This window comes from Pyxicephalus adspersus, chromosome 6, assembly GCF_032062135.1.
Source record: "Pyxicephalus adspersus chromosome 6, UCB_Pads_2.0, whole genome shotgun sequence".
Lineage (NCBI taxonomy): Eukaryota > Metazoa > Chordata > Amphibia > Anura > Pyxicephalidae > Pyxicephalus > Pyxicephalus adspersus.
In genome coordinates this window covers 30,490,394-30,510,090 of record NC_092863.1, presented here as the reverse complement: position 1 = coordinate 30,510,090, position 19,697 = coordinate 30,490,394, and the positions used below count along the sequence as shown (strand labels likewise).

Below are 19,697 nucleotides of genomic sequence, written 5' to 3'. Positions count from 1 at the left end.
GTAAGATACTAGCAGGTCACACTTGGTGGTATGGCATAGGGTAGGATTAGGATAAGGCAGGACAGCCTGTGAAGCGGTAAGTAACGCCTCTCCGGTAACAGAAGCTATGAAGCGCTACCCTGTCAGTCTGGGCGGCATGTCGGTAAGTAGTGCCCCCTCGTGTGGCCGCTCAGTGTAGTGCAGTTAGTGTGCCCGGGCTTTGTCTCCTCCCAGCGCTGCAGCCGTGATCACACACTGACTCACACGGAGAGAGGGAGGGGGAGATTTCAAGCCATTCAATTCGCCTGTAGCAGCCATCTTCACTTCCTCTCCTCATTCGTCCCCGGTGATCGGGTAACTTGCCGGCGTTATCACCCGGCGCGAGGAAGCCTGGTACGGGCTGTGTGTGCTGCCATTGGCCGGGCTGGAGGCGGTGTGGACGAGCAGGATTATCACAGGGAATCCCCAACACATCACCCATAGGGGGAGAGAGCGGATCATCGGGGGCAGCACTGACCGGTGAGTGGAGAATTGTGGGGTCACAGCTATGCCGAGCCTGGCTTACAATGAATCAGCCGGGGGGCGGTGGAGCATCATTGTGATCATCATCCCCATCATCATCCCTATCACCCCCATCATCTTCCCCCTCCCCCCCCCCCCCCCCATCAGTCCATGGGTACCTCAATCCCTGTGCCATGGCGGCCACAACTGGCAGAGAGCCCTCAGTGCCGTTCTGTGATGAGCTGTCAGGATGCCATGTATGGGGCTGCACCCCGGGCAGTGTACCCAGCTGGCAATGTGTCATCTCATCTCTGACAGCCTGGATCCTGCCTGGCACACTGGGTCCACCCCTGGCTTCTCTATTGGCATGGAGGAAATGATCATTGAGTTTATGGGCCAGGGAGGAGGATGTCTGGTGACCCTGGCCCAGCTATTTCTCAGATTTATATAAAGATGGATCAGTATTCAGTAGATCAGTGCTTATTTGGGGTTATAATTTGTTGGGTGTCGCTAGGTGTAGATAACACCTGTACCTTCCTGGGCCCTGCCCACAACAGAAGGCGCTGGAAGATCTGCACCTTCCATGCAATACTACAGGAGCCCCAACACCTGCCTTCATCATCTCCATGTCTCTTCCAAGGAAATATTTATTGAGGGAGGACACCGGGCAATAATCATAATTCTGCTTTATGAATTTATTATGGAGCATGGAAGATAAACATGCCTTGTCTGTACAGTCATACATGTCAGGTACACAGATGTGGTGATTGCAGGGCGGTTTTGCTGCTGATGTGATTACCGGATCTGCAGGCTGTGTGTATGGGGGCCACACAGAGAATAGGGAATATCCGCACCTATAGAATGAGTGTCGGGGATCTGCTGATGTCAGGGAATCTCTATACATTGCACTGACTTGTATCATCAATAGCGTGTGCTGTCAGCTAATGTTTGTTTATTTTACAGTAATATCTATTTATTATATTACTGCAAAATCTATTACAGTTACCTAATAAACTTTCACTGTACTATATTTTACAAAAAAGTAACTGAGAGGGTCTATATACTTCATAGAAAGATGTTTTTTTTTTCTTTGGCCTCCCTATAGTTTTGAGGATTTAAAGAGACCCAGTCACCTCCTTCCATTGGGAATAAAATGATTGGGTCTGTGTCTATATTCACCTCCACATTGCTCCCCAATGCTCCCACTTCCATAGCAACCACACAACGCTCAGTATCAGAGTGTGAAGAAATCGGCAATGTATGATGGCGGGAGGTCACTGAGGCAGCGGGTATTTTGCAGTGCCAGTCATGGAAGAAGGGTCAATAGATGATTGCAGGGAGGGTGAATGTGACCCTGAAAGACTCCTGTAGGTGACTACAAGCAAATATGTATTCGACATATAATGGGTGGGTTATCCACTGCATGCGTTTGTTTTGTTCTCATTCCCATGGGGTTTGCAATAGTTTTTGGTGGGGTTGATTGAGGTGCAGCTTCCAGGCCCAATATTTGCAGTTCCCTTTCATACTAAGGCATGCTATGTGTTCCATGGAGTATACTGATAAATGACCTACTTGTTAACCTTTATCTAAAGCTACCTTTTTGTTTGTTTTTGATGGACCAAGGAAGTGGTAAAATCCCTACCAGTTATCTTGCGATCTGTTTCACTTTCTCATGTTCCCATAGATATACCAGGAAGTAAAATAAAAATTCTTACAGTGGGAGGAGAATCAACCTGTGCAACAAGTGCCCCCTTGGAAGATTTCTTCTTTTCATATTTTAGTAACAAGTGTGGCGTTTTGGATTTTCTTACTTTCAGTCCCAGTGACACTTCTTACGACAAATAAGTGGAGTCACCCCAGCGGGGATGTATCCAAAGTTCTAATATGTAACTAAAAGTTCTCTGGATACCTGTGTTCCCCACCATACACTATGGTCTCTTCCTTTAACCTCTGCATTAATACAGCTCAGTAATTTAGGGGTTGGAGAATGGGGACCACATCATGTGATCAGGGTCACCGTCATCTGATACCCCTAGAGATGTCCAGGACTGAAAACTTTGGCCAAGATTGCATCTCAGGATATTAGGGCCACAAACTGGCAAAGCGAGCTGAGTATACAATCTGCATTTTTCTTATAACCTGACGGTAATTATTATCAAACAGTATTTATAAAGCACTCACATATTACTCAGCTGCACATTAAATAGGGATTGTAAATGACAGTCATATACAAACAATGACACAGCAGGAGGAGAGGACTCTGCCCAATAGAGCTTACATTAATGCATGTTTGCAGGCCATAAACTTTTACCCCTGAAACACCAACATATAATGTGATGATGTACAGACTGTAACATCATGCACTAGTTACAGTACAGGAAAATAATGTGACAGATGTTGAGATGAGTGTGTTTGCAGAAGCTTATGATCTGGTAGGAAACCAGGGTGTGAGCCAGGCAGCACAGGTGCTTGTTTTTCAGCAGGAACCTAACCACATTGGTTTTCTAAGACATATTTTGTGACGCTAGAAATCTGATCTAGAGCTAAACAATGTGGGAAAGTGTAAAATCTCACATTTGCACAATTCATTTTCAACCAATAGTCTATTTTATTGCATCAATTAGATTCCAACTTTCTGATACTGTGTGATTTTTGGGCATGGTCTCTTCAACATATCTTGTGTTGTCACAAGACATTAAAGGGTAATAGAATTACACATGCTGTTTTCTATTTCCTCTATTCAGGTTTCATTCATTTTCTGTTGCTGACAAAAGTTGTAACAGTGACATTTAGTTCAAAGTACTAGAACTAAATGTTTTATAAATACACGCCTTTTATTTCAAGCCATGGTTTGTAGCCTTCAGGCCACATTTCTAGGGTTGCCCAGCGGAGCGATCACTGCAATACACACATTGTGTACAAATATATGAATTTGGTTCAGTCATTTGTAAAATAAAGCACTGCACATGTCTGCAGACAGTTGGCATTATTTCTAGTGAGGTTGGTATTTCCCTTTGCTCAATCACAGAGGTTGTCTTTGTCATAATTTGTTTATTAGTGTTTAATTCCCATAATTGTAGGGACTATTATTAGGTCATGATGCTGGAAAGCCAAGTTATATCTGGTGTGATGGTAAAGGGTTCTTTATTGAACAAGCGGCCTTCTAAGTTTGTGTCTCTGTGACTGGTTGATTGTATGTAGTGCACAGAAGTATTAATATTAAGCCACAGCCATCATCCTTTTAGTCTTAACTTTTGCTAGACGTTATTCAATTTAAAATCACATTACATGACTTTGGGAACCATTAGTTAGATTGATTTTATACTTGTTATTGTACAGTTTATTTATAGCTCTGACATCATTTATCAGAGATGATAGCTTGGCATGTGGTTTAAATGTATTGAAAACTACGAATAAAATAGTTCTGTATCTTACAGAGGTTTAACCTCTGGTATTCAGTTTTTTTTATTTATTTTTTTTCCATTTTCTAAACCTGGAAATCCTGGCAATAGTAGGTTTGGCACAACTTCCTCTTTTATGGTGACAGTGGTCCATGCAAGTAGGCGTAACGTTGTCACCCTAGGATGTGGACAATAAATACCCTGGTTGCCTACATGTTGTGGAGTGCAGTCTAACACACTAAGGGTTAGTCTACACGGACCTTTTCCCCAGTGTTTAACCTGAGGCTTTAAAAGCTGATGTTTGAAATTCCTATGCATGCCAATGGGCTTATCTACACCGGGGCGTTTCCTTGAGGCATGTTTACGAGCACTATCTATACCCTTGCTTGCAACGTTAAAAAAAAATTAAACGCAAGGTTAACGTTGGAAAATGCCCAAAAACAAGGATAAACGCTTCCATTGATTTCAATAGGGCGTTTTCCCGCGTTTATAAGCACTTGAAACGTAAACGCATTAAAAAAAACACGGGAAAATGCGGCATAGACATATAACAAAAGTGCGTCCGTGTTGACCCAGCCTCTAATGTAGGGTTTGCCATCACGTAGAGCTTCTTTAACAATGATTTTAACAGCCATTTCAAGCAAAGTAAGGCATATAGATTAAAAAGTACAGAAGCGAATTAATAAATACAAGGGGCAGAGGGGTAACGAACTGGTGACGGGACTACCAGGGTGCCAACTCTAATAGTCCAATGGCAAAAGCCCATAAAGTTTTATGTGAGGGAGCATCCATCTAGATTTTGAAGCAAGTCCAAGTGGAAAAGAATGCATTTTTTCCTGGCTTCACAGCAATTTTGACTTAAGACTAAAGCTAGGATAAGGCAAGTCAGGGCCAGACCCTGTATCATTAAGGCAATGGTGACAAGGGGAACAGACAGACAAAAGGGGGACAGATACCACAGAAAAAGAGGAGAGAGGGTTCAAGAGGCAGTCGGAATTCGGGGCATACAAGCTATGGCAGGATATTCATTCAATCTAGTCAGCGCCTTGGGCGAAAGGCCAGGAAGGTGATATGTAATCATGGTTCCCAGATTGCCATGAATTGATCATGGGTATCAGAAAGGATACTGGTCAACTTCTCATTATGTTGTCTAGTCTGGACTCCACCTCTCCGTATGATGCTTGAGGGGTTGTCCAGGCTTTTGCAACCACTTGTTGCCAGCACCTAGAACTTCATAGATCATAGTGAGGAGTGAGGAAACTTACTATTCATACACCCCCTGCTATTTTATTAACATCAGCCTCTGATGGCATTCGGCTGCCAACTTGGCACAAGGCGTTTTATTGCATGTGGCAGCAAGGCAAAGATGTATGCCAGGCCTGATACTGAAGAGGTTATAGATATCTTAACAAGTGATAGTTACATAGGCCCCCTTCCACTTATAATTCCACTTGTCTCTCTGGTATTTCTAATCTAACATCTGCTATTTAACAATTTCATTAAGAATTCTCCATCTTTATCCTTCAAACATTGTATGCCGTTAATATATTACATACTGCATGACATATTGTCAGAGGCATCTAAACATATCAAACACTGCTCTTAGGAACAGTCAAAAAAATAAAACACTTCACAATGTCTCAAAAAGTTAATTCTTTGAATATATCATATTTTGATAATAGTTATGAGATATAATATCAGTGTGTCACTTGTATTTTGAAAGTGGACAAGGTGCCGAAACAACTTTATTAGGTGAAGAATCGGGTACTCTGGCAATAGTAGGATGTTAGAATAGTTTCCTAGTAGAAATGATTGGATCATATAATGTTTGTTTACTGGACATGTTGTTATAATAATGTGATAGGTGTTTACAGAGTAGAAAAATGTCTGAAGAAATGTTGAGGTACTCATTGATTAGGTATTAAAGACAAATTAGGTGATATTCAAAAAGGAGTAAGGTTTTTGGAACATAATGTCTCTGTGGAGGGTACAAAGGAGGGGGAAGGGGTTTGTTAGGCATATTTTTTCAAGAGGTAGTGGAAAAATATGGTAACAATGGTAATATATAGACAACTCATTTAGTAAATAGTAGGTGTGTAAGTGGTCCAATGTATAGGCACTGGTTCACTTCCCAAAAGATTTTCTATAGGAATAGATTTTAGATTATGTATTGATGGATACATCAAATTTGCATTGATGATCAAAAAGGAAACTTATGTTTGGTAGTATGTAAGAAGAAGGACTTACTTTGTAGTAGAGGGTGGCTTGATGGATTGATTGATAGGCCCTGATTTATGAAAGCTCTCCAAGGCTGGAGAGAATACACTTTCATCAGTGAAGCTGGGTGATCCAGCAAACTTGGAATGGATCTGGTGCAGGATTCAAACCGTTTGCTAGCAAATGATTTTTAAAAATCCATTGTTTTCTGGATCACCCAGCTTCACTTCTGAAAGTGTATTCTCTCCAGCCTTGGAGAGCTTTCATAAATCAGGCTCATAGAGCCAATCTTTCATTGCTATTCAAAGAGCAATAGCAAACCTCTCCAGGTAGGGGATTGCTAAGGAGGCAATAAAGTGGTTGTCAGTATTATGAAGTATCTAAAGTGTTAACACATGTATGAGGGATAGCTTGTCTTACCCCTTGTGTATAGAGTTTTGTATAGGACCTGTGTATACACTTTCCTAACAGGTGGTTGCCAAACAGGGAGCTCTTTTGCTTTGTTCAGTGTATTTATACACAGATGATGAGATTTAATTCACATATACAAATTCTAATTGCGCATGCGTGAAGTAGGGCGCGTGCGATGAGTATATGTTGCGCATGCGTGGTTTTAAGATATTGGTGCGGTAGTGGTGTCTAAGACACTTCCGCCCTATATATTGCCCATAGTTGATGTAGTGTGGATTAAAGCTTTTTATTGCACATGCGCAAGACTTTGCACAATTGTGGGCAACAGTTATGCTAGAAGAATTTTATTGGCGTGGCTATGTGCGCTTGCGTGAAAAAAACTGGGAATGTATATAAAGTTCATCTAACTTCATTTCATGTCTTTAGGACCAGCGGATTGCAGTGTAGGCTTCAATAGGAGACAAAGCTGGGAGGATTTACAGGAAATATTACAGGAAGTATACCACTTACCATTCATATGAATCTGTGAAAATGAGCAAACATGAAAATGTTATGTGTTTTACGGTATAATACTAACACTAACCTTTAATACAGAGATCAGAACTGATGACAGTGTCCTTTAAGCCATCAGGAGGAGTATTGCATTATTGCATGCTCGTATGAGAATTCTGCTGATGGTGCGCTGAGCGCTCTACGTTCATTAAAGAGTTGTCTATGCAGTGATTTCATTTAACAAATGCCGGCAATGTTTAGGTTTGTGAGGTTTTGTTTTAAAACATAACACATACACTTGAAATACTTACATTTTTGTGTTTGTGACATCCCTCCAATAATTGATACATTATGCTACCATGACTGCAGCTTTGCATTTTCTGGTATCACCTATGTGTCTGTCATTCTGTAATCTAACATTTCTACACCAGTGACATCCTACTTGTGCCATTCCCTTCCTTTAATCTCACAGTTACAGAACTATGCTATGGATTGGCTCATGGTGCTGGAACTGCAATTCATTTTCTAATTTGCAAGAGATTATGGGAAGTTAATGTTAAAATTGATGTAAAACAAACAAATGTCTTAAAAAAATAACCTTGTTGCATTTCAGTGCTGCTACTTGGACTTAGATACTGCAAAGTGGTGCAGGAACCAGAAAATGACTGAAACACTTGGGGGTCTATTTATAAATCGGGGAATCTGACATTTAGTAGGCAGTACTTGATCCTCAATGAAGGAATGTTTCAGGGAATGGCAGATTCATTGATTTTTAAATATATCCCTTTAAAAAGCATGCAGCATGCATATGTGTTACACCTTACACTTACCTTCCAAACAGATAATTAGTTTCTCCTCAACAAATTTTTGATGTGTTGACCATTGGGTGTTTATTAGTAATAGTCATTTTTACATAAAAAGGAAAGCTATATTAAAGCTCAGATGATTATAGAAAATATAGCTTGGCTGAGAAATGTCTCATATACTCATAACAGGTTAGCTGCATTTAGTTTGCTCAGTAATTGGCCTTGTGTTTCAAAGTAAACAGGAACTTATGTTGTCATAGGGTGTGACTGTTGATGTGGTGTTTATGGCCATCTAGAAGGACAATATTCAATATGTGTCAGGAGTTGTGGAATGTATTAAGTGCAATGTGAGCTCTATGCCAGCAGTCTTTGTGTGATTGCACATGTGTGTGAGGCATATGTACTGTATAACATCATTTTTGGAATCCCTTTTATAAGTTTATGGTATATATTCAGTGTTCAACCCAGGCATTTTTTAAGCTGGGTGGGAAGAATGTGTAGGCGGGTGGAAGCCCCTGTAATATATCGCAACTCTTCAGTAACCACCCAAAAACAGCCGGTGGTTACTGGAAAAGTGCCGGGTGGTGCGCCCGGCTAAAAGGGTCTGGGGAGAACACTGTATATTTATATTCAGCAATACAATTGTGTATATTTAAGGATATAGGAAAGGCCGAATCACTAAAATCTTATATAATTCTATATAAAATCTTATATGACTGATACCAAGTCAGTTCAGGTACTGAATTGCTACACTTCTTGCATTAAAAAGATAAATTCAGTAATGAATTGGGACCTGTTATCACTGTGTAAACATGCGGTCTTCCTGATAGTGCAGCACATTTTCATTCATGTTGGTGTGCATTGCACCACAGAAGTCACTCCATTTGAGTAGACTGGCCAACACACCCCTACAAACAAAAATATGTTGGTGCCATACTTTTAAAATTGCAGTTCATAGCACATGGCCGTGCATTGCCACAGATTATGCTGCATTATTTTTGGGTTACATTTGGGGTTCAGTTAGGAATGAAAGGAAAAACAAGTGCACTGCATCTTGTACATTGCAATTAATGTGGCTGTCAGCAAACTGGGAAGTGCCATGCAGCTAGATGTACTTTGAACACCCCTTCTAAATAGGGTGTAAAGCTATGAAAAATTTTGGGGCTCTGAGCTACCCACATACATTAGTCACATGACCGCCACTAGTGCATATGTCATTTTGTATCTGAAGAAAGGTTATTGAAATAGTTTATCTTCATTTTTTTTCCTAAGAAAAGGGTTTTGTTTTCAGAACCTAATTCACCATTTACGTAGGTAACAACTATGATGTACTTCAACACTTCGTCAGCACAGTGCAAACAAATGTCACAGATATCACTTTTACACTAATTCACACTTTTAAACTTTATTGTGCCACATTGACTTTATGGTAAAGAGGCCACAACCAGACTGCAGCCAACGTGTTAGAAAAGTCGTCATATTCAGTTATGTGCTGAAGTTAACAGAAACTGCAGTTTGATTAGGTTTTACAATACCATTTTTTTCAATAGAGTTTTTTTTATTAAAAGGTTGGAGAAAGTGGAAACCTGTGATGGATTTTTGTTTTTTTATTTGCTGTCTACGCCACCAATGGGGGATTCTCTCTATGTATTTGACCAGGTAGCCCATTTCGCTCAGGCTGAAAGTGAAGAAAAAAATCTAATGTATTGAATTTTAAACAGAAGTGAGGGGAATTATTCCAATGGGCACACCTTTACTGGTGACTGCTATCTAAGAGAGGATTTCCTCTCAATTTATGTTGCCTCTTTTAGACAGTAAGTAAAGACAAATCTTCTAATAGTATAAACAGTAATAAATAAAATGTCAGGGATTTCCACCATTCTGCTGTAAATTCTTTATAAATATGATCTTCCACTATATACTAACACAGTGGACCTGCATTGTGCCATATTGGAATTAAAGCTGATGGTGAACCCTGGTAGCAGGCCAGTTCAGTACTTAAGTCTGTGTTGGAGCTCCAATTCCAAAGTCAAGCTCATGGGCTGAATTGTCTAAAAAGTGATCTGCCTTTCCTTCCTGCAGCTGGTTTCCCAATCTGGATTACAAACATAAAATGACTTGTTTGGTGATTTGTCACAGACTTTCATGTATGAAATAAGTGGTAATTCTGCAGTAGTAAGAAATGATTCTTAGTGACCATTTACACTGAAGCCTAATCAGGCCTGGTTAATATTTTCTTTGTATATGTTCTTAGTTTCCATTCATAACCTTTGCTGGTTTCACTCTCTCCTGGAATAAGAAGGTGTTACATATATATAATGGTTTCTGAGTCAGTACTGTACATATGTAAAGCTAATACTGTTTACTTTATGGGCTTCATGTGGATCTGTCATCTATCTTTGTAGGTGGTGACCTTTGTAGGGTGTGTAATAAAGTACAGTTACCACTGCCCTAGGTATGTTCAGAAGTATATCTCGTCATCTCTTTCTAAACCGTATCATAACTGGGACAAAGAACACGCCTGTACTAGTCACCATGTTTATTCTGAGAACCAATTGGTTAATTATTATTTATTTTTATTACTGTGATGAAGTGTGCTAGAATTTTACTATGTGATTGAAAAATAGAATATTGTTGGAAATAGTTCAAGAAACTAGAGAAATGCACAGGCCAATGCTGAACTTGTTGCCTGGCTCTCGAGCTGTTCCTCTGACTTCAATGACAATGCCTGGTCCTGCGTAAATATGTTACAGCTAAAGTCAGAACCTCATAATTAAGTGAGCAGCATGTAAAAAATAATGCAAAGGATGGGAACTGGTTAGCAATTTATGGTCAATATTTACAGCCAACATATTTTTCTCATAAACAATTTTCTGTGGGTCTTGTTCGCACTATAACCCATGTTATAATGTGTGTTACAAAGTTAATTGCATTCTAACACAAATCTATAGGGTGCTGCAATGCTGAGTCATTAAAACAGAAAATCTTTTCATTTTACATTGGCTCCCTAATGCTAAGTGTTTCAATGTTGGAAAATGTCCCCCCAACCCCTTTTAGCTGGGCTCACCACCTTGCACTTTGCAGTAACTGGCCCGCTGATTTTGGTTAGTTACTGAAAAGTTGAGTCACAATGAAAGAACACTGGACATTTGGGACATAATAGGAAAATGGGACATACTTAAAGGACAGAATTATGATTAACTAAATTATTTGTTGCCCCTCCCACTTTTTGACCATCCACCTACAATTTTTCCCCACCCAGATTAAAACATTTCTTGATAGAATACTGTAATATACTATCTTATGGAGTGACTGGGCTGGTAATCCATTCAAATGTAAAATACATAATAACCAATATCTGAAACTCCACTTTAGGTAAGTTAGACCCTCTGGCATGTTTTATTTGTTGTCTGATTTCACTTTGGTTTCCCTTGCACGGATGGCAAAAAAAAGATAAAACAATCGAAGGAACCTGCTGACTTTAGTACATATTAAAAAGCATTTGTAGATCGCTGGATCCATCTAGTATTTGGAATTACTGTTTTGAGTTCCATGTGTTGCAAATTAAGCAGGTAGTAAAAACAAAAATTCCTTGACACAGTATTGTATATACACTAGCCAGCTGTATGAATTATGGTGGGAACCAATTCATCTGTTTAAACTTTAATGTACGTGCTGCTTGAAAGTATATGGAGCCAACTAGCTCTTCCCCAGCCCTGCACCTAACCAGCGTCTTAACAAAGCAGGGATGTTGCAAGCACTTTGGCTCCTAGAGTCAGCCCCCTCTATGGACTGCATTTTAATTACCATGAGACTTGCAGAATGTATTTCTCAGTTCTGTTTCTATTTAAAGCCATACTTCACAACTTTCTCAAATGAGAAAGAAAACCTTTTAGCCCAAAGTGTGAAGAACACACCTCTGCCACTTCCCAGCTATGCAAACCATGAAGAATTCATACATGGTTGGTTAAAGCAACCAATTTGGACAAATATTCTGTTCTCTGAAAACAGCAGAATGCAAATTACATTTAATCATTTAAGGGTATTAATTGCATTGGCAGGAATCAAAGCACATTTTTGGTTGGTTGCTACAGGTCACAATATGGTTTGCTGCAATGGCATAGTAGCCTTATGTTTTTTACATCTACTGTTGTGGGAATAGTCTTATGAAGTCTGCACGTCTATGTCCATAGGTCTATCTATAGCAACATCTACAGTAAAAAGCATTCAAAATGACTTGAAGTTTCTGCCAATGCACATTATAAAATTGTCTGCGGCCATTACTGTGATTGCCTAAACTATTTCTCTCCTTTAAAGGCAGACATCTCAATAAAATGGAAAGAATGTAGTCATTTAATTGTATCCTCCTTAATGGCTTCAGTGTGTTTCATGTGTTTAAAACACCAGATTGCTTTTTAGATTTTATTCAGATGATTATTTAGACATTGCAAAGACTTCATCATGGAAGACAGTTGTAGAACTCTGCACTGTATGTTTAGAAGCTTTCAATACAATGACTTTTCATCCCAACAGTAACAAATACATGCTTTGTAGTATTGTTCACTATTGCTGTTTAACCACGGCGGTTGTGCACCCACATTGAAAGCAAACATTGCCTTAAAGCTACACTGCAATAAAATTTAACGGATAGCTTTACACTGGGTACATTTATTCTTTTAGGAGGTTTCCTTGCCGATGTTAGATTCCCCAAGACTAACACTTATCTGTTCCACATTTCTAATATCTCCTGGTTGGATTTTGCCTTTTCTGCACATGCTCACCTTTAGTCTTCATTGATTTCTATTAGAAAGCCATTTTTCTTCCGTCCCAGTGTAGGCTGGGAAAGTGTCTGGGATTTTTTTTGTGCAAAAAAGAGCACCCAAGATTTGGGAAAGTGCTGAAAGTAGTTGTTTAATGTCTGCAGGGCTCAGCTAACAGCTCTCCTAGATTGTAATCTCTTGGGGGCAAGGTCTTCCCCTCCTCCTGTGTCACTGCCTGTATCTGTCATTTAGAACCCCTAATAATGTACAGTGCTGTTTAATATGTTGGTGCTAAATAAAACCTGTATATTAATAATATTAATAATAATAATAATAATAATAATAATAATGATAAGCCTATACGTTCACCTTAAAGTATTCTTTTTGTATTTTCTATTTACTTGTTGATATGTGTTACCAATTATTTACAAAACAGATACGTAGCATTTGTGAGTGCAAGGTAACATGCATCACAACCTGTGTCCTTTAGTATTAGAGCATTCTGTTTAGAATTTTTTTAATTGCTTTGTTTATTAAGTGCCCATATATTCTGCTGTACTATTCAGCAGGTAAAAAAAAACAATTCTAACTCTGCTGACAGTACAAGAACAGAACAAGACAAATTAAACAAAACAAGACAAGCAAGATAAAAAAATGTTTTCTAGAATCATAGAAAAAGCAACAGAAACGGAGGGTAAAGGCAGTGATATGTTTGTGTCTTCCTAGTCTTTGTGTTGTCTATAAGACATGGGTGGTAGCTGTGAACTGCTAGATGAATCCGACAACTTTGGCTTATAGATAAGGCATATCTGCCAGAATAAAACACGTGTATCATCATACCCAGTGTAGTAAACTTGCATAGGATCAGATTTTAGCACTTGGCATTTTATACACTGGTACCAAGTGTGGGATTCCACCCTTTTCTCTAGTTTTATCAGTGAAAGTATTCTCTGCATGCCTTTGGTGCTAGAAACAACAATTCCCTCTAGGGTATATTGGCATAGGTCCTCCAATCAAGATAGCTGAAGACATTGAACCCAAACGAAGATCAGACGGGTGCTTTGGTAGGTATATCTCCCTTAATGTTCAGACATGCTGTGCTTACCTGCACATAATGGCAAAAACACTGGGCATTGGAAAGGTTGTTTAGTGTACAAATCATGGCAGCTTGTAAATGCGGAGTGGCTAACATTGTGCAAAGAATGCAAAGTGAAAGGGTTAAGATGACATTGAGTGGTCCAGTGTCCTAATTGCCATGGTCCTAACACCTCCATGCCCCCTGCAAGGGTCATTTGCCTTGCATGCATTAGGGCTGATTTTCAAAAGTTTCACTTTTTCCAATTTTGACAGTGAAGTTGTGCTGGCTTTTAATCACCTGGTCACATTCAAGCAAATATCCCGTGTGTTTAATTCCTCCTGGACAAGCTTAGATGTTGTTTACAAAGTGAATTTTCACCTAATTTCAAAGTATTTACCAAGTTAAGTGAAAATATGCAATGCAAAGTGATCATGTGTTACTCCTTTAGGAAATCAAATGAATAGTAGCTGTGTATGTTTGGCGTTCAAAATCATTTTTACCAGAACATTTAGCTCTTGTTTAAAGCCCTCCAGAACTTTTGGCACATAGACTATGTTACCTGGCAACACATGTCAATATTAAAGCATTTAGGAAATCCAGGCAATTATAAACTTTTGATTACAATTCTCTGTATAGCCCATGGCACGAATTTGAAATGCTTTATGTTTGCAACAACTTGGATCAATTTATGTTTGGTGCTGTATCCCAACGGAACATATACAAACAACCCTACAGGCACAAATGTGACCAAACTAAGGCAAGGGATGTGAAGCAATGTATGGCATTAATAAAGAGGGGTTTCACTGTTTAAAAAAAAACTGCCCATTGCATCCAAAGTCCCAGCCTGAAGTAAACAGGGTTAATTAATCAGTGCAATAAAAGACTTTAATTGCTAAATCATCTCCTCCACCACTGTAACAACACATTCAGCAAAGGTATGTATTGGGCTGGTCCAATGACAAAATGACAAATGTCCAATGACAAAAAACTTCTGCACTAATAATTTAAATGTACTTTATAGGACTCAGGATATTAGGAACTTTTTTAAGGAAACCCTCCTGCACCAACATAGAAACTTGGAAAAAAAAACACTTTTCTGTATGATTTGTGTGTTTCATGGGAGGATGAAAGGATTAAAGCTGTTCAAAAGTATGATTTAGGCCCGCTTGTAAAACAAATAAATTGTGTATCATCATGTCTTCTGATTTATAATAATTTAGCATTTCCTGTTGCAGACTTTCTATAATAAAGCAATGATTTGTGTTATGAACCGGTAATATTTTCTGTTTTGTGACTATAATACCCCATGCTGACAGCCCAGTTTGTATCGAATGGAGATAAGCCCTGTAAATTACATTGCACATTTATTGTCTCAAAGCTCTATTAAAACATCACTGGCAGATGTCTTCATTAAAACATTCTATAGAACCCTGAGGTTAGACCTCGTCTCATAGAATTATATTAAGTGATTGAATTCTAAAAATGCTCATAGAAAAGCATACACTAGAGAAATCCCTTTATGTCTGTGTCTGCTTCTTTTACTGCAGCAATGGTAGTGATTAGATTTAAACTGCTGCCATATTAAGTGCATGCATTTATTAAATAAAGCAATTTAAAACCTATTATGATAGAAGTTCTGTTTGTTTTTATGATGTTTGCACTAGCAGTTTTCTTTCCATGTATATACATGGATCTTGGAGTCTTTGTTTTTTATTTTCTAAATTTTACCGATTTTAAAAAATTAGGTAGAAATTGGGTAAATAAAAGGATGCATAATTCTTGGTAGCTTTGCATAAGGGTCATACAATAATTACACCATTTGCCATGGCCAAATTTAATATAGTTCAGCCTTTTCTGGCCTTTTTTTTTTACATGGGGGAGCCCTTGAAATAACTTTTAGACCATAGGGAACCCTTCTATAATTACTGTATCCACAGCTCACAGTGATGTGATGGTCAGTGGGAGGAATACCTCTTACATTGCTGACCAGTGAGAAGAATGTCGCCCTTACGGATAGGCAAATAAATCATTGTGATAGATTATCATAGTGTCAGTGGTAACTGACCTGAGAGGCAGAACTTGCTCATGGATACCCTAGAAACCTCTGGAGGAAACCTGGTTGAGAAACTCCAGTAAACTTTGCATACTTTAAGAAAAGCAAAGCCAGGTGAGTACCAGGCTGGGAAGCATGGTCCAGTGCTAATGAGATATGTTGGGCTTGAGTCTATAACGAGAGATACTTCATTTTGCACCCTTCACACATAGCAACACATGCTGGGGAATATATAGCTACCTGTTCAAATTTGAATTTTCAGTGCCTGGCAAACAGTGTGGCACCATGGTTCTATAGAAGAGGGAAGAGTGAGTGTCACACTGCTGTGCTGTCCTTCATAGGAAAGCACCATTGTTGTTACCAATTGGCAGATCCGCAAACTCTATCCAGCGATCACTCTATGTGAGTCAGATTATGGCCCGAGTCAGATTATGGCCCGAGATGAGCAACAATCATCCACCTAATTCTTCACCCTAGGTAATGAAATGGTATTTTTTAAGCCGATTACAGGAAAAATAAAAGATAGATTGCCTGTAGAATATGTTTTTCAGTCCATAAATCGATTTTCTTGATAGGCAGGTCAAGTTGCATAATTCGCTGATTATACTGAAATCACTTATTACTGCCTTAGCAGACAAATGACCTTGCTGTTAATGTCTTTATTGCCCTGCTAGTGAAATGTCTGCTTTTTCCTGCTATACAGCTATTAAAGACCTGCCAGTGCCAAGCTCATTTATACCAATCTTTGCCAAAAGTCCCTTTAATATGCCTTAAATGCTGAAAAATCTATGACTTAAGTAACATTGCCAGGCCCTCGAACATTCTTGAAACAGGTTTATCCCATTTTTTTTTTCAGCATCAGATCCCATTACATGTTCTTGGCAGCAATGCACTTTCATTTTGGGCAGGGGAAATGAAAGAGTGATCACAGGGGTTTCCATTGCAGACATTCTGTTATATTTCTATATAATCACAGTGTCACTCAAGAAAATATTTCTACTAGTAACTGGACAGAACTGCTTTCCATGTCAATGTGCTGCGGAATACCATTTTAAAAAAAGCAAACAAAAATGAAAAATAAAAAGTTTGGTGAAGTGATTGGCTCATTTGGTATATGTCATACAAAACAAAGCTTGGCCACATTAGTATAGCTATATGTTTCATTGGTTACAAGTGTGATAGGAGCAGGCTCAGATCTGTCAGTCGAGTGATAATTTATATAAAATTTCCCTTTTTACTCTTTCCACAGCAGTTACATAAAATAGAAGCTGGGCCACCACAGAAAGTAATGTCACATAAGAGCAGAGGGTTATGATGTGTAAGGAGATGTGACTTTTCTAGCAAGTTCAATAAGCAAGTTAATAATTTAAAAATCATTCATCGAAAAGAAATTACTACAGTAAGCATTTAAAAAGGCTCATTTTTTCTGTGATTTTACCTGCATTTGGTGACCATCCATTTGTTTAAAATGGTTAGCCTTGCAAGGCTGAGTTTCAAGGTTCAGGTTTGAACAGGAAATTATACACATATATTTAGCATGCTTAGGAATAGTTTTCTCTTAGGTGTTGAAGATTCCTCCTATTAGGTAAAAATCACAGTCAAGTTAGGTATTTTAAATGCTTACTGCAGTGATTTCCTTTCCATCGATGTATATGTGAATGTGCGTGTATGGTAGTTTTAAGGATCCAAATGCTGCTTAGGAGCAGCATCTTGCACAAAATTTTAATTTTGATACCAGCTCAGAGATTCGCCTTGCTATCAGAGTATGTAGGATTGTCCCTTAAGCACAGTTACTGTCAAGGTCAGCCTTTACTGAATTTTTTAACTTGGGGGAACCTTTGAAAACAAATTAAAACCCCAAGGAACCCCTGCTATAATTGTTACTTATGGTGAGTTCACAGGTTAGCATGGTCATCGGTGGGACAATGTCACCATTACAAAAAGCCATAAAGATCATTGATGTCAATGGCAATTGACCCAAGGGGTCCAAATTGCTCATACCTCAAGGACCTCTAGCAACCGCTAAAGCCATAGAGCCCTGGTTGGGAAACACTGTGCAAGTCCATATTACAGTACTTGCCTGATTCTGGTTTCAATTAAATTGTAGAAGATAATATGTTCAATTGATATTTTCAAACTGAAGACAATCTCTTATAGGTTAGGATGGTTTTCTTAATTGTTTGCTGTTTAGCAGTAAAATATAGAGTTAGAAACAAAGTTTCTATGAATCATCATGACATATTTTACTAGTGTGACCATTTCATTGTTTAAACCAGTTATCACTTAGCACGTGTTCTTCTACCTTTAGAGCACCTGGGTGACCATATTTATATATTCATAAATTTCTATGTTGCAACTATTAGCTGCATGTATATTTGTTTTTATTACTAAAGAAGGCTATGTTGCCCTGAGAAGAATTCTTTGTTAACACATCACAGCACTTTAAAGTACAAGCTAAAATTATAGATGCAAATTACAAAGCAAGCGCCTATTAAAAAAGTCTAAAACTAAACATTGCACATGGGTGGCCACACAATAACATCATAAGTCCTAAAGCTTATGTGAACGAAACTTACATTGTGAGGATAAATCTAAAACAATCCCAACCGTAACCTAATAAGTTGCCATGCAGCTCTCTGCTTTTTCTATGCTTCATGTGAGATATCAGTCTTCCCATGACTTTAGCCTCTCATTCACGTTACAATTTTATACTAAGATTTTCTTTAGATTACTACTATTAATTAGGAGGCCAAATGAAATGGATGCATATTAAATAGATAGCTTCAGCAAGCATTTACACTACTACTATCAAATTAGATTGTAATATATGGACAACTTCATAGGAAACTTGAACATTCTGTTTCAATCAGCTAAATGCATTTAAGGTACATAAAATGAAAGGTGTGCAAAGTCTTACCATTTATTTTTTTTGGAAAGAAACCACAGCCTGAGTGAAATAGCCTATCCTTGCCACCCTTCTGCAAAGGAGGAGCCTTGCTGTCAGGGGTGGCAGAGTTAGTTAAAGGTCTGTATATATTAAAGTTTATGCTCCATTCTTAGCACATTATTATTATTATTATTATTAATAAACAGGATTTATATAGCGCCAACATATTACGCAGCGCTGTACATTAAATAGGGATTGCAAATGACAGACTAATACAGAGAGTGATACAGGAGGAGAGAACCCTGCCCCGAAGAGCTTACAATCTAGTAGACATTAGCTTGAATGCTTGTTCAGTTTCACACGCATGTTGATGGTTACTGACAGTAGGTGCCCAAGCTTATCTGTGTGACTGTAACCAACAGGTTTTGTTTGATGCACCTAGATTTAGTTGATTTAAAGTGAACATGGGGTTGAGTTCTAGGAACACTTTGTATGCTGCCCTCTTTATCCATATATTATTCTAAAAATGGAGTAAATACAAAAAAATAATAATGTAATATACCAACTACTGTATACACTTGACTTTGTTGGTCTCAGATCTAAGGCTTGATACAGTGATTAAGGTACCATGTGTTGGCATGTTCTTTACTTATTCACTGCCTATTTCCTAAACAGAAAAGATTTGTTTTCATGATTGCACAGGATATGGAGTTTGGTTATCATCAGCTGTGTAGCAAGGCTTCTTTCAACAAATAAGAAAACGTTCAGATATTTACTAAGCAAGTTACACAATTTCCCCAGATGGTTTTATGAAAAAACTGCCTTAGTGTCAAGCTGTAAAGGAAACTTTGAACCCTAAGATAAACGTTCCATTGCTGTTGTTTACTCCCATTGCTACAAAGCAGACAGGTGTTGCTGGAAAATGTCTGCGCTGTATGAGGCCAGTGTCCAGTGTGTCAGCCAGCAATCAGGACAACATTGTTACTGCTCTATGTAAAATGATGGAGGGACCATTTAGAAGGTGTTTGCTCCTCCCAATGTTTTACTTTGTATTTTATGTTTGTCTTAGTTGCATTTTGCAGCAGAAGTATCTCTTCTTTGTTGTAATAAAG

The 19,697-nt window shown here is 38.6% G+C and overlaps 1 protein-coding gene across 1 annotated transcript in view; it reads left to right on the top strand.

The window, feature by feature from the left end:
- Window positions 1–217: 217 nt before the first annotated feature.
- Window positions 218–19,697, top strand: part of CDC42SE2 (CDC42 small effector 2) — a 63,327-nt gene continuing 43,847 nt past the window's right edge. The window contains exon 1 of the mRNA XM_072415054.1: window positions 218–498. The gene's annotated coding sequence lies outside the window, so the exon portion shown is untranslated. The remainder of the gene's footprint in view (window positions 499–19,697) is intronic.